We start from the raw sequence: 14,839 nt of genomic DNA on the forward strand, positions 1-14,839 counted from the left end.
TCCACCATGAGTTCGTTTGTCATTAATTCTAACACACACACACAAACACACACACACACACACACACACACACACACACACACACACACACACACATTCACACACTGAATATCATTCATCTTACATCATTTTAAAAATAAGTCTTCCACACAAAGTCTTTCATTCTACAGCATTGTTAGTGATAATGTGGGAGAACGAGGGGCAACAGATAGCAGCGGAGAGGGTGAGGATACTAACTAATGCCTGATTGGACACAGGGGTAATGGTCTAACAAAGGTTGGGAACCACTGATTTATGCACTTGGTGCATTGTCCCCAATACTAACTGCAGGTTTTTTTTCTTACAACTTTCAAGACTTGGTACACGATGGATCACCACCCAGGAAATTGTTGTCTGTGAGCATAAAGAACTTCTTCAGAATTTGCAGGCGTTTGCGGACTGGCTTTCAGATGACTTTTTTTTGAGAGAGAGAGAGAGAGGGATAGAGAGAGAGAGAGAGAGAGAGAGAGAGAGAGAGAGAGAGAACCCTGCAATACCAGTGCACTGCTGGGTGCCTGATCAGCACAGACGATTTATTTTTTAGGGCTCTTAGTTTCCAATAGCAATCAATTTCCCTGCATGCAAAAAACAAATGTCATGATTGGAAGATAGACAGTGACTTCAGAAGAAACGCTATAGGCATCTGTAATTTTTGGCACCAAGCCACTCTACTGGTGGAGTGATGTTTCCAGTCTCATGGAGCGAGGCTGTGCATTGGAATGTTTATGTGATTGGTGTAGAGAGAGCGTGCCCTTATCAACTGGCACTGTTTATTTTCTGTGGTACTCCACGTGATATGTATTTTGGAGAATTAGTTTTTTTTGAGAGAATTTTAAGGAGTGTTCGGTCGGGGTGCTGATCACCCAGAGAGGTGGTCTGAGGACAGAGCTAATTGGAACCAATCTACACTTCATTTAAGCAGAGAAGCAATGTTTTGTTTTAGAGCCACTTCACTTATAGAAATTACACAGACCAAAGAAGTCCTGTGTCGTGGAAGAACAAGATACAGCATAGCTGGACACTGAGGTAAATCATTAGAGTAGCAAGGTGAATATCTACACCAATCTAATAAAGGAGTGTTAAGGTGACTGTGTTACGTGTAGGTGCATGGAGTACTAGGTCTATAATCAACGTTGATCAAGCAGCCAAAACATCGCCACAGTAGCTAAATACAGCAGTCATCAGCCGTCTAATAAACACTCCACATGGCGACTGTATGGTTACAAATGAAAAGTGGCAGATAGAAAAGAAATGAAAGGAAGAAATTCCATAACAAATCAGTAAAGAGAAGACGAGTTGCCAAGGGCAACAGGAAGCATAACTAACAACGTCGACGTGTCTGGGCTAAGAGCGTCCACATAACCGACGTGCACACAGCCGTAGACGATCCGCCAAAAGCGAGCATACTGCCAGTGACGCCCAGAGAGCACACAGCCATCGGCGAGTGATGCAACTCCCAGCACATAGCCAACACAGGATACGGTGACAAGTTTTCGTCCAAAGTGCTGGGCGAGTGAATACGTTTGTTTGGAAGAGGAGGCCGACTCAAACCTTTCGGCCGTGGTTTTGGCAAATAAGAGCACGCAAAGAGGAGAGTATTGCGATATGTTTGTTATGCAAAACTTCTCTATCTACCATGTTATTCCACTAACTACCAGACTTTTTCGATGAAAGAATGCGATTTTTAAGTGCCATCGACAGCTGGTGAAATGAGAAATGCTATGGGTTTTGGAACAATACAGGTGAAGACATTGTACGTTTATTATATACTGAGAGGTTTTCATAAGCCACTGACCTTACTTTTCCTCAGTTCCTCAATAAACTTAACAAGCCGCTTTTTCAGAATTCTTTTGCAACTGCATCTGCACAACATGTTAGTGAGGCGAGACTGTGCAAACTCTGTTATGTTTGGCAAAAGAAGTAAATTTTAACATGGTAACCAAAGAAGTGCGTAGTTTTTACTCAAAATTCGCCACTCATGATGCTTCTCTGAAAGTGACATTAGGTTATCAAGTCAGACGAAAATAAATCGCTGCACTTTCGGCGAAATTCTTTTTAGGTACTAACCAAAGCAGAGGCGACAGTAGATCTTTTAAAATGGCCACCATACAAGTTTGGGCATGGAGGGCCCCACTTAATATTTACAGATGATGTGAGTGTAGGCTTCAGTTTAGAATGGCACTTCCCCTCCAGTACTCGGCATTTCCCAACAGCTCTTGTCCATAACCCCCACATGTGTCCTGCCCTCTGCACATCTAGCTGCCACAGCATTCTGCACACACTATACACCAGCAGACAGTCTACACCATCGTGACACTAGCACACAGTTTACACCATCGTGACTATAGTGGGCTTCACCAGTATTTAACTTCAAAATTGTTTTGTGTGTATTGTGCAGTGACTCGGTAACATTTGTGAGTTTGTTAATAACAAGGAAAATGTCAGTATGGAAATGTTATTACTAAAGCTGGATGATAAATTTGTGCAACTATGTTAAGAGTCAGGAAATCAGATTAAAGACACTCATGAGCAAGTAACAGAAAACTAAAACAGACTGCAACAAGAATAAGAAACTCAGATTAATGAGACTCATGTAGCGTTAGAGCAGCGTTTTGGACATAAGCTAGATCACAGACACAATTTGACAAGAGACGAAATACGAACCGATGTCTTGACAGTGTGACTTAGTTCAGGAAGAGATACATGAACATATGAAAGATTTGCATATGGACGTAGATAATTTATGTAATTTTGCAGAAATTGAATGTAAGTTAGTAAAAGATCAGAAGTGTGGAAATGCGCACAGGAATTTTTGAACAGAAATGCGACTATGGAGATTCCATATATCTACACGAGATACATTCATGTTTGGAGAAAAAAATACAAGCATTGTCCGATCAGAAATTTCAGGAGACTTAATGCACTTTACGAAATGGGCAGCTTTCTGGGGAGGAAGTTCTGATGCAACATCACTATTAGAGGAATTACAGTTGGGAAGAGGAATGAACTTTTATTTGCATTTTCCAAAGTTTAACCCAGATGGGGAAGTACATCCAATGTACTTCCTGTGAATGTTTTCCAGGTTATTGTCATAAAAATGGGAAGACTCTAGAAAGATATATCTTTAGTTAGATTTGTTTTGTAGAGTAAAGAAGCTAAACCCAACTCTGACCGAACAGGCCATGAAGGTCCAATGGTACTGATTGGCCACTATGTTACCCTCAGCCCACAGGCATCACTGGATGCAGATATGGAGGGTCATATGGTCAACACACTACTCTCCTGGCTGTATGTCAGTTTACCAGACCAGAGCCGCTACTTCTCAATCAAGTAGCTCCTCACTTTGCCTCACAGGGATTGAGTGCACTCCACTTGCCAACAGCACTCAGCAGACTGGATGGTCACCCATCCAAGTGCTAGTCTAGCCTGACAGTATTTAACTTCGGTGATATGGCAGGAACTAGTTTTATTACTGTGGCAAGGCTATTGGCGAGAGTAAGGAAAATAAGATTCATATAGAGATTGTGTGTACCACAATCTGTAGAACCTGATTTAATAACGTTTATACATAAAGGGTAAGGACACTTTGGGGTACGAAAATGTGTTCAATGTATGGCAAAATTTTACTACTATAAGAACTTAAGAAAAGAATACTGCCTGTACTACGTACATGTGAAACTTGCCAAAAGATGAAAGACAACAATCAAGTGATGATGTATAAGCTATACCCAATAATACCTAAAGGCTTATATGACCTCATGGCTCATGATTTCTTTAGCCAGTTACCAACGAGTAGAGGGGGCGAGGATAACTTACATATTTGTACTAGCTGAGTGTTGGTCCAAGTATGTTAAACTCTATCATGTTAAACAGGCCAACACAGAGATGCTGATTAGATGTCTACAGGAACATTTCTCAGAGTTAGGAAAGCCACTTAGATTGTTGACAGACAATAGCCAACAGTTTGTGAGAAAAGCGTTTAAAGAGTTTTCAACACTTCTATTTCGAAAAAATCACCTGCAATATAACCCTTGTGAATGTATCATGAGAAAAATCGGTAGGTTATGTAGGACATACCGTCCAAAAAGACATACAACTTGGGCACAGAAAATACCAGAATTCCAAGTAATACTTTATGAACTTCCTCATTTATCTATTGGTTTATCTCCCATCGAAATGACACAAGGTAAATTCATAGGCGAATCACTGTTAAAATTATGTAAATGCCCAGACGATGATAATAACGTATATGGAGACAACTTAGATAATGTAGTGAAAGAAAATTTACAATGAGCAGCAGATAAGCAGCTGTATAAATATAATGAAGAAACTACAGCACTTACATCTGATGTGAACAACTTAGTGCTAATTGTTGTTGTGGTCTTCAGTCCTGAGACTGATTTGATGCAGATCTCCATGTTAATCTATCCTGTGCAAGCACCTTCTTCTCCCAGCACTTACTGCAACCTACATCCTTCTGAATCCACTTAGTGTGTTCATCTCTTCGTCTCCCTCCACACTGCCCTCCAAAGCTAAATTTGTGATCCCTTGATGCCTCACGACATGTCCTACCAACCGATCCCTTCTTCTAGTCAAGTTGTGCCACAAACTTCTCTTCTCGCCAATCCTATTCAATACCTCCTCATTAGTTACATGATCTACCCACCTAATCTTCAACGTTCTTCTGTAGCACCACATTTCGAATGCTTATATTCTCTTCTTGTCCAAACCATTTATTGTCCATGTTTCACTTCCATAGATGGCTACACTCCATACAAATACTTTCAGAAACGACTTCCTGACACTAGAATCTATACTCGATGTTAACAGACTTCTCTTCTTCAGAAACGCTTTCCTTGCCATTGCCAGTCTACATTTTATATCCTCTCTACTTCGACCATCATCAGTTATTTTGCTCCCCAAATAGCAAAACTCCTTTACTACTTTAAGTGTCTGAGTTCCTAATCTAATGCCCTCAGCATCACCCAACTTAATTCGACTACATTCCATTAACCTCGTTTTGCTTTTGTTGATGTTTATCTTATACCCTCCTTTCAAGACACTGTCCATTACCGTTCAACAGCTCTTCCAAGTCCTTTGCTGTCTCTGACAGAATTAAAATGTCATCGGTGAACCTCAAAGTTTTTATTTCTTCCCTATGGATTTTAATACCTACTCAGAACCTTTCTTTTTTTTTCCTTTACTGCTTGCTCAATATACAGATTGAATAACATCGGGGATAGGCTACAACCCTGTCTCACTCCCTTCCCAACCACTACTTCCCTTTCATGCCCCTCGACTCTTATAACTGCCATCTGCTTTCTGTACAAATTGTAAATAGCCTTTCGCTCTCTGTATTTTACCCCTGCCACCTTCAGAATTTGAAAGAGAGTATTCCAGTCAACATTGTCAAAAGCTTTCTCTCAGTCTACAAATGCTAGAAACTTAGGTTTGCCTTTCCTTAATCTTCCTTCTAAGATACGTCGTAAAGTCAGTATTGCCTCAGGTGTTCCAACATTTCTACGGAATCCAAACTGATCTTCCTCAAGGTCGGCTTCTACCAGTTTTTCCATTCGTCTGCAAATAATTCGCGTTAGTATTTTGCAGCTGTGACTTATTAAACTGATAATTCGGTAATTTTCACATCTGTCAACACCTGCTTCCTCTGGGATTGGAATTATTATATTCTTCTTGAAGTCTGAGGGTATTTCGCCTGTCACGTACATCTTGCTCACCAGATGGTAGAGGTTTGTCAGGACTGGCTCTCCCAAGGCTGTCTGTAGTTCTAATGGAATGTTGTCTACTCCAGGGGCCTTGTTTCGACTCAGGTCTTTCAGTGCTCTGACAAACTCTTCACGCAGTATCGTATCTCCCATTTCATCTTCATCTACATCCTCTTCCATTTCCATAATATTGTATTCAAGTACATCGTCTTTGTATAGACCCTCTATACACTCCTTCCACTTTTCTGCTTTCCCCTCTTTGCTTAGAAATGGGTTTCCATCTGAGCTCTTGATATTCATACAAGTGGCTCTCTTTTCTCCAAAAGTTCCTTTAATTTTCCTGTAGGCTGTATCTATCTTACCTCTAGTGAGATAAGCCTTTACATCCTTACATTTCGCACTTCCTGTAGATCTCATTTTTGAGACGTTTGTATTCCTTTTTGCCTGTTTAATTTACTGCATTTTTATATTTTCTCCTTTCATCAATTAAATTCAATATTTCTTCTGTTACCCAAGGATTTCTACTAGCCCTCGTCTTTTTACCTACTTGATCTTCTGCTGCCTTCACTACTTCATCCCTCAGAGCTACCCATTCGTCTTCTACTGTATTTGTTTCCCCCATTCCTGTCAATTGTTCCCTTATACTCTCCCTGAAACCCTGTACAACCTCTGGTTCTTTCAGTTTATTCAGGTCCCAACTCCTTAAAGTACTAATTAAGGAAATACATAACGGTTCAAACATGAAGAAAGAAACACACAAGTTTTTCCCTTAATATAGCAGTCCCTACAAAATTTTAAATGTATCACTTCCAAAGGCAGTTATCTTGGGCGATTCAGAAACCGGTCAAGAAATTGGACTATGTAGTATTGATATGTTTAAGCAATATAAGACACCATTAAATTAAACTTGGGAAAGGAACACAGTAACAACAAAGATCGTTCTTAATGGTGAAAGTGTGTAAACAGATACTGTCCACTGTTATTTAATCAGCAGTTAAGTATTCCTCTAGTGTACGATCGCTGACTAAAGTGGCAGGTTACTTGTCATTCACTACGTTTATTTGCGACACATCTTCTGGAAAACAAAAACCGACTTTTGTAAACCGTTTTACAAGTTAAGCCCTGAAGAGAATTTGCTAGGCTAGTTAAATAAGGCATCTGGAAAACAGCTGTTACAGTTTATGATTTAATCAGCATAATCGCTACTTTTCTTCAATTAGATGAGCTGTAAATAGCTTCATTCTAATATTTCTACGTATCCTTCGCTGTACAAAACGCCGATAAGTTCATATTAGCCCAAAATTTGTAAAAACAAGATGAAATCTGACAGTCCAAGCATATTTCAAAACCGGCTGCGTTTACATGGGAGCGAAAATCGATTGCGGAATTGGAAAACCGGGGTCCAGAAGCGAATTTCCGGAATGGATTTTTAAGTGTTTATGCGAGCCCCCAGAAGTGGTATTAGGAAATCGATTGAAGAAATCCGGTTTTGGGATCACCATGTAAACGGGGTAATTATATGGTAAAAGCAGGGACTGGGTTTGTATTTGAATTTTTTAAGGGATATTAATCGTGGGTAATATTACTTCAATTGAGTATTGACCGACGAACAGATCTACTACAGAAATTTTACTGACCATTAGTGATGACTTAACGTGTTTCTGCGATGCTGGAGCTGTGGAAGTCCTTTCTGTAGGGAATGACGAACAACTTCTCCCTCCGGCGCCACCGTCAAATACATTGCAGGTGGTGTCCCTGGGATCAGGGATGGTAGGGGAATCCATTTATGGGGTACTGTCTTATTTTCTTCTTCGGTCCTAACATACTTGTCTCTCTATTTCCTTTCCTTACATCCAAAATAGGAGTACCTATCTATCTTCCCTCTGTCCATATGCAAAGTTCCTACGGCAGGATCCCTTCTTTTTACTATCTGTATAGTAGAATTTGCAATCTATAACAGTTGGTTTGCACTGGGGAGTATTTAACGTATGACGACGACAGTGGACAACTCTAGTGACATGGCACAAGATGTGTTATGTCATGATTATTTAGATGTAACTGAGGACATTTTTCGAACTTTTGTCGTAATTTGATGTGTTGCGGATGGATTTGGTGTAACTTTTATAGGAGAAGTGCGGGATTTGTGAATATTACACACACAAACACTCACTCACATGCACAAATACACCTTCAGATCATACACAAACAGAGATGATTTAGGGATATTCCGTTGCTAGGGTTGTCACTGCTTCAAGGGGAGGGAGGAATAGGACAGGATATCCTACTAATAAGCTTGATATGGAAGTGACAAGCCAACGTGAAGAAGGAAACGTAGTTTTTGAGAGAGGAAAATAGACAGGAGAACTTGTGGTGGAAAAGTGGGACATAGCTGAAGTTTTGTGGAGGGTGTAGCCTTAAGATGAGGTGAAGTGAAAGGGGAGAAGTATTGAAGTATTCAGTCAAATGGTAGAATAGGAGAGTGAGGTACTTCAGATTGGGAGTTATGGGTTTGTAATCCCCAAAGAAGAGAGCTTATGCCAGGTTCTGGTCGATCCGTGGAAGAAAGGACAAACCATTTTAGAAGAAAAGAGAAGTTAAAAAATGTTTAAAATGTATGTGAATTCCTAAGGGACCAAACTGCTAAGGGCATTGGTCCCTAGACTTACACATTACTTAATCTAACTTATGCTAATAACAATACATACACCCATACCCAAGGGAGGACTCGAACCTACAGCATGAGTGGCTGTGTAATCTGCCACACCAACCAGGCCTACGAAATAAGAGGAAAGGAATACTGCATCTCCAGAAACGTAGCCTTCAATGACAGAGAACTACTTAAAGGTAATATTTGTGAAGAAAAAGAGTAAGGACCCTGCTTAAGGGAGTATCTCCTCCAAACAGGATAGTAAATTGAGAAGGTAAAAAAGTAGCTAAATCTGTAGTTTACCACGCATATTCGAGTTTCTGCAAAATCTTAAGTTTGATCTTGAAATTATGTACAACAAGTATTTCCTCAAAATTCCAGAATACAAAGTAATGAGATTTATGGTTAAAGAGCTGAAAGTGGGCTAAAATAAAGCAATGTTATTATGGTTCACACTATGTCACCAAAGTAGAGGAGCTATTAAAAATAAAATAACCAAATTAATGAAAATTATAATTAGAGAATATGTATGTTTTTAGTGACTGATTGTTAAGTGTATGATCATGACATCTTTTCTCTTACAGGAGGGATATATAGTCATCCATGCCGTTGGTGGAAGTGCATATGTCACATATGTCAGATGCAAAGATCAGAATAAGATTTGCATAATCACAAGTAGTTTGTAAGCGTTGGCCCATGTACTGTGGGAAAGTGTTACTCTACAGGTCCGGAGTTTACCGGCTAGAGAGCATTTGTAATCTCCTTGGGGCAAGGAGGAACGAAGGAGCTCTGGCTCTGGTACCATGGAAGATCTCTGGCACCATGGAAAATGAATATGATGTATATAAGCGATTGTTGTTATATACTATTCACAGAATGTTAATGATAAATCTTTGAGCCAGTAATATTAGTTGGTTCCCACGTCACATTTTGTGAAAGTTTGTTATAACACACAGAGTTAATTGTAATTAATCTACACTTCATTTAAGGAGAAAAGTAGTGTTTTGTTTTACAGCCACTTATAGAAATCTACACAGAACAAAAAAGTTCGACTCCGAGGAAGAAGAGGGCACAGCATATCTGGAGCCTCGGGTAAATCACAAGAGTTTCAAGCCTGAATATCTTCTACACCAACCTAATAATGGAGTGTTAAGGCGGTGGTGTCAGGTGTACCTCCATGGGGTAATTGGTCTTGAACAGCAGTCAAAACATAGCCACACTAGCTACACTGCTGGCCATTAAAATTTCTACACCAAGAAGAAATGCAGATGATAAACAGGTATTCATTGAACAAATATATTATACTAGAACTGACATGAGATTACATTTTCACGTAATTTGGGTGCATAGATCCTGAGTAATCAGTACCCAGAACAACCAACTCTGGCTTAATAACGGCCTTGATACGCCTGGTCATTGAGTCAAACAGAGCTTGGATGGTGTGTACAGGTACAGCTGCCCATGCAGCTTCAACACGATGCCACAGTTCATCAAGAGTAGTGACTGGCGTATTGTGACGAGCCAGTTGCTCGGCCACCATTGACCAGACGTTTTCAATTGGTGAGAGATCTGGAGAATGTGCTGGCCAGGGAAGCAGTCGAACATTTTCTGTATCCAGAAAGGCCCGCACACGACCTGCAACATGCGGTAGTGCATTATTCTGCTAAAATGTAGGGTTTCGCAGGGATCGAACGAATGGTAGATCCATGGGTCCTAACATATCTGAAATGTAACGTCCACTGTTCTAAGTGACGTCAATGCGAACAAGAGGTGACCGAGACGTGTAACCAATGGCACCCCTTACCATCACGTGAGGTGATACGCCAGTTTAGCGACGACAAATACTCGCTTCCACTGTATGTTCACCGCGATGTCGCCAAACACGGATGCGACCATCATGTTGCTGTAAACAGAACCTGGATTCATCCGAAAAAAATGACGTTTTGCCATTCGGGCACCCAGGGTTGTCGTTGAGTACACCATCGCAGGTGTTCCTGTCTTTGATGCAGCGTCAAGGGTAACCGCAGCCATGGTCTCTGAGCTGATAGTCCATGCTGCTGCAAACGTCGTCGAACTGTTCGTGCAGATGGTTGTTGTCTTGCAAATGTCTCCATCTGTTGTCTCAGGGATCGAGACGTTGCTGCACGATCCGTTACAGCAAGGCGGATAAGATGTCTGTCATCTCGACTGCTAGTGATACAAAGCCGTTGGGATCCAGCAAGGCGTTCCGTATTACCCTCCTGAACCTACCGATTCCATATTCTGCTAACAGTCATTGGATCTCGACCAACGTGAGCAACAGTGTCGCGATACGATAAACCGCAATCGCGATAGGCTACAATTCGACCTTTATCAAAGTCGGAAACGTGACGGTACGGATTTCTCCTCCTTACACGAGGCATCACAACAATGTTTCACTAGGCAACGCCGGTCAACTTCTGTTTGTGTATGAGAAATCGATTGGAAACTTTCCTCATGTCAGCAGGTTGTAGGTGTCGCACTGGCGCCAATCATGGGTGAATGCTCTGAAAAGCTAATCATTTAGATATCACAGCATCTTCTTCGTGTCGCTTAAATTTCGCGTCTGTAGCACGTTATCTTCGTGGTGTAGCAACTTTAATGGCCATTAGTGTAAATACAGCAGTCATCATGCGCTAATAAACATCCCAAGTAAAACAGTTAGCGACATGTGAATATCCTGGATAGAGCTGAGTGGAACTGGAAGAGGCCCTAATAGCCAGGAAACATGCAAAGCTAGCTCGCAAAACCATGGGTCAAATTATGAAAGTTATAGCCATACTGCAAGACTAAGATCAGAAGATAGTGGAGTTAATCCAGGACGAAATATTGAAGAACTTAAAGAGGATAAACAAGATAGACTGTCGCGTCCCGGCACAGCCTCACTATACCAGAATGAAGTAAGTGAGAACTGCATAACGCAATCAGGACGTTAACGACAATGGGTTAGTTATAAATTGCTGTCAACTTTTGTATCTTAGATGAGAGGGAGAGAACCTCCTTGGTTAGAAGCAAATAAGTTTCCTGAAAATAGGTTACAGAATTGTAATGGGCAGAAAAGATTGGTTAGTGTCTATCAAGTTTATTCTAACATATACCTATGTGAGGTGTTGGACCATAAACCCTTTAGTAAGATTCAGTCTATTTATTTGGTCTTGCTACTTCAAAGTTAATTGCCGGTACATATAAGAAACAAGTACACTGAAATCTCTCTAAGTAATTGAGACAAAGACTGACAGACTCTGTTCACCACTATTCCAATGAAACTCTAAAAATCCTACTTGACCTGCGGTTCCTGAATGTCTAGAAAAGTCTATCGCCGTCTTCTCATAGTCGAAGTCTTTATCAGCTGTATCGGCTGCTGTGGGTCTACTTGGCCCCACTGGCGTCTCGATGCGGAATCCCTAAACTACCGGCTCTGGCTCTGAATCTGCATCTGAATCTCTGTCTCTAGCTATTCTGCTGACTAGCCTTTTATTTCGTTTCTCATGTACTTGGGTGCACACGAGTTAATTTGTTTCACATGACCCTTTCATTTCTAAGTGATCGGATTACACAAGAATGCCTGTGGTTCCACACGACACTCTGATTTTTAATTGGTCAGGTTGCGCAAGAATGCTTACGGTTCCACACTACACTTTCGATCTAGCTGCATAGAACTTAAATTGGTTCCACACGAGTCTTTTCTGCACGTGACTGATACTCTCTCTTGCTGTATTATCGCCCTGGTGTTTGTGTCTTGGCGGACTATTTCTTAATGTCAGCTGGCTGTTTGCCTATGGAGCCTGGACTCTTATTATGGTCACAAAAGCAAGAATAAAAATTAAAATTTTCTACGGTCACAACACCTTCTCCAAAATTACATTCATGTGCACTTATCCAAAGTGCCATTAATACCTGTAAAATATAGTTACAAAAGCATTTTAACATTTATTGGTTATAATCACACTGTCATCTGTGTGTCTCGGATGTCTTTCATTATGACCATTTTTTCATCTCTGTTTACTGATCTTAATGGTATTCGATTGAGTTCGGGTGTCTGTACTACTGTCATCTTTATACAAATAGATTGACAGCAGTTCCAATCTCCTGGGCCATTAAAGAATTTATTGTACAAATATTTACAACAATTACATTTGGTACAGTATATAAATACAATGACAAAACTGGTTACACTTATACTGATATAAGTAACAACAGAATAGGTTTGGACCATCTTGTCCTGTTCCAGTTCCATTTGTTCTTCATCTATGAATTTATCAATGTCTTCTAGTCTTTGACCCATTAGTCTTAAATCATCTAAATTGGATGTGATGTGCTTCAGAGGTAATTCAAGTTTTATTGTTGTAGTATTAATTTTTCTCTCTATGTCATCACAACAATCTAAATTCATATTTACAGTTGGTATTTTGTCTCTCCTGGTGTAATTCGTCTCGAATACTTTGTCTGACTGGATATATATATATATATATATATATATATATATATATATATATATATATATATGTGTGTGTGTGTGTGTGTGTGTGTGTGTGTGTGTGAGAGTGATCCATAACCTTTACAAATTTTCTTGAATATGATCATTCCGATTCCCCTTAATTTTATATCCCTAGCTGGATATGTGCTGCACAAAATGCTCATGTCTTCTTCCTTAGGTATTTAATACAACCACTCGTTAGTACTTGAACTAGTCCACAAGCATCTCTCTAATGCGATCATATTCTTGAAACAATTACTTGGGGTGTGATTGTCGTGTAATATTTTCACTTCACAATCTTCCTGATTGTACATTGAAATTAACCCAAAGGTTTGTTTACATATACTTCTTTGCTTGACCATTTCCTTACAATCTAACTGATCAGAGGACAGTTTAGCATATAGTTTCTTAGAATTATCAATCAGCAAATACTCTTCCTCTGGTTCTATGTAAGCATATTGATCTTCAACTGAGGTCATTTTAATTGGCAATGGCAACATTTTATATAAGTTAAACTCATTATTCTCAATGAATGGAAGATTAATTACATAACCTAATACATCCTCAGTTACAAATACATCAAGTTCCATAATTCTTAACAATATGTATCCAGCGCCTCCATGAGCGGTACTGGAAACTTTATTTCTCTTAACCCATTTTGTATTAATCTTAAATACTCCACAATATGCACTGGATTTGCGGTGTGAGGGGCTAACATTCCATTCTGTGCATGAACTATTGCGCTTACAAGTCTATCATATTCCATACTTAATTCATTAAACAAAATTTGTAATTGTAAGAGTTGTTCATTGATCGTCATGAATGCAGCAATTCTCTTCAGACCATGGTCTGTGGTCTTCAGAGAGTACGTAATAAATTGTTCTAGTATATCCATTCCATTTTTAAGCAATTGCTCGTTTGTAGCTACTGAATCTACAGTTCTACACTCCTGGAAATTGAAATAAGAACACCGTGAATTCATTGTCCCAGGAAGGGGAAACTTTATTGACACATTCCTGGGGTGAGATACATCACATGATCACACTGACAGAACCACAGGCACATAGACACAGGCAACAGAGCATGCACAATGTCGGCACTAGTACAGTGTATATCCACCTTTCGCACCAATGCAGGCTGCTATTCTCCCATGGAGATGATCGTAGAGACGCTGGATGAAGTCCTGTGGAACGGCTTGCCATGCCATTTCCACCTGCCGCCTCAGTTGGACCAGCGCTCGTGCTGGGCGTGCAAACCGCGTGAGACGACGCTTCATCCAGTCCCAAACATGCTCAATGGGGGACAGATCCGGAGATCTTGCTGTCCAGGGTAGTTGACTTACACCTTCTAGAGCAAGTTGGGTGGCTCGGGATACATGCGGACGTGCATTGTCCTGTTGGAACAGCAAGTTCCCTTGCCGGTCTAGGAATGGTAGAACGATGGGTTCGATGACGGTTTGGATGTACCGTGCACTATTCAGTATCTCCTCGACGATCACCAGAGGTGTACGGCCGGTGTAGGAAATCGCTCCCCACACCATGATGCCGGGTGTTGGACCTGTGTGCCTCGGTCGTATGCAGTCCTGATTGTGGCGCTCACCTGCACGGCGCCAAACACAATACGACGATCATTGGCACCAAGGCAGAAGCGACTCTCATCGCTGAAGACGACACGTCTCCATTCGTCCCTCCATTCACGCCTGTCGCGACACCACTGGAGGCGGGCTGCACGATGTTGGGGCGTGAGCGGAAGACGGCCTAACGGTGTGCGGGACCGTAGCCCAGCTTCATGGAGACGGTTGCGAATGGTCCTCGCCGATACCCCAGGAGCAACAGTGTCCCTAATTTGCTGGGAAGTGGCGGTGCGGTCCCCTACAGCACTGCGTAGGATCCTACGGTCTTGGCGTGCATCCGTGCGTCGCTGCGGTCCGGTCCC

Source organism: Schistocerca gregaria, chromosome 1 (assembly GCF_023897955.1).
Source record: "Schistocerca gregaria isolate iqSchGreg1 chromosome 1, iqSchGreg1.2, whole genome shotgun sequence".
Taxonomy (NCBI): Eukaryota; Metazoa; Arthropoda; class Insecta; order Orthoptera; family Acrididae; genus Schistocerca; species Schistocerca gregaria.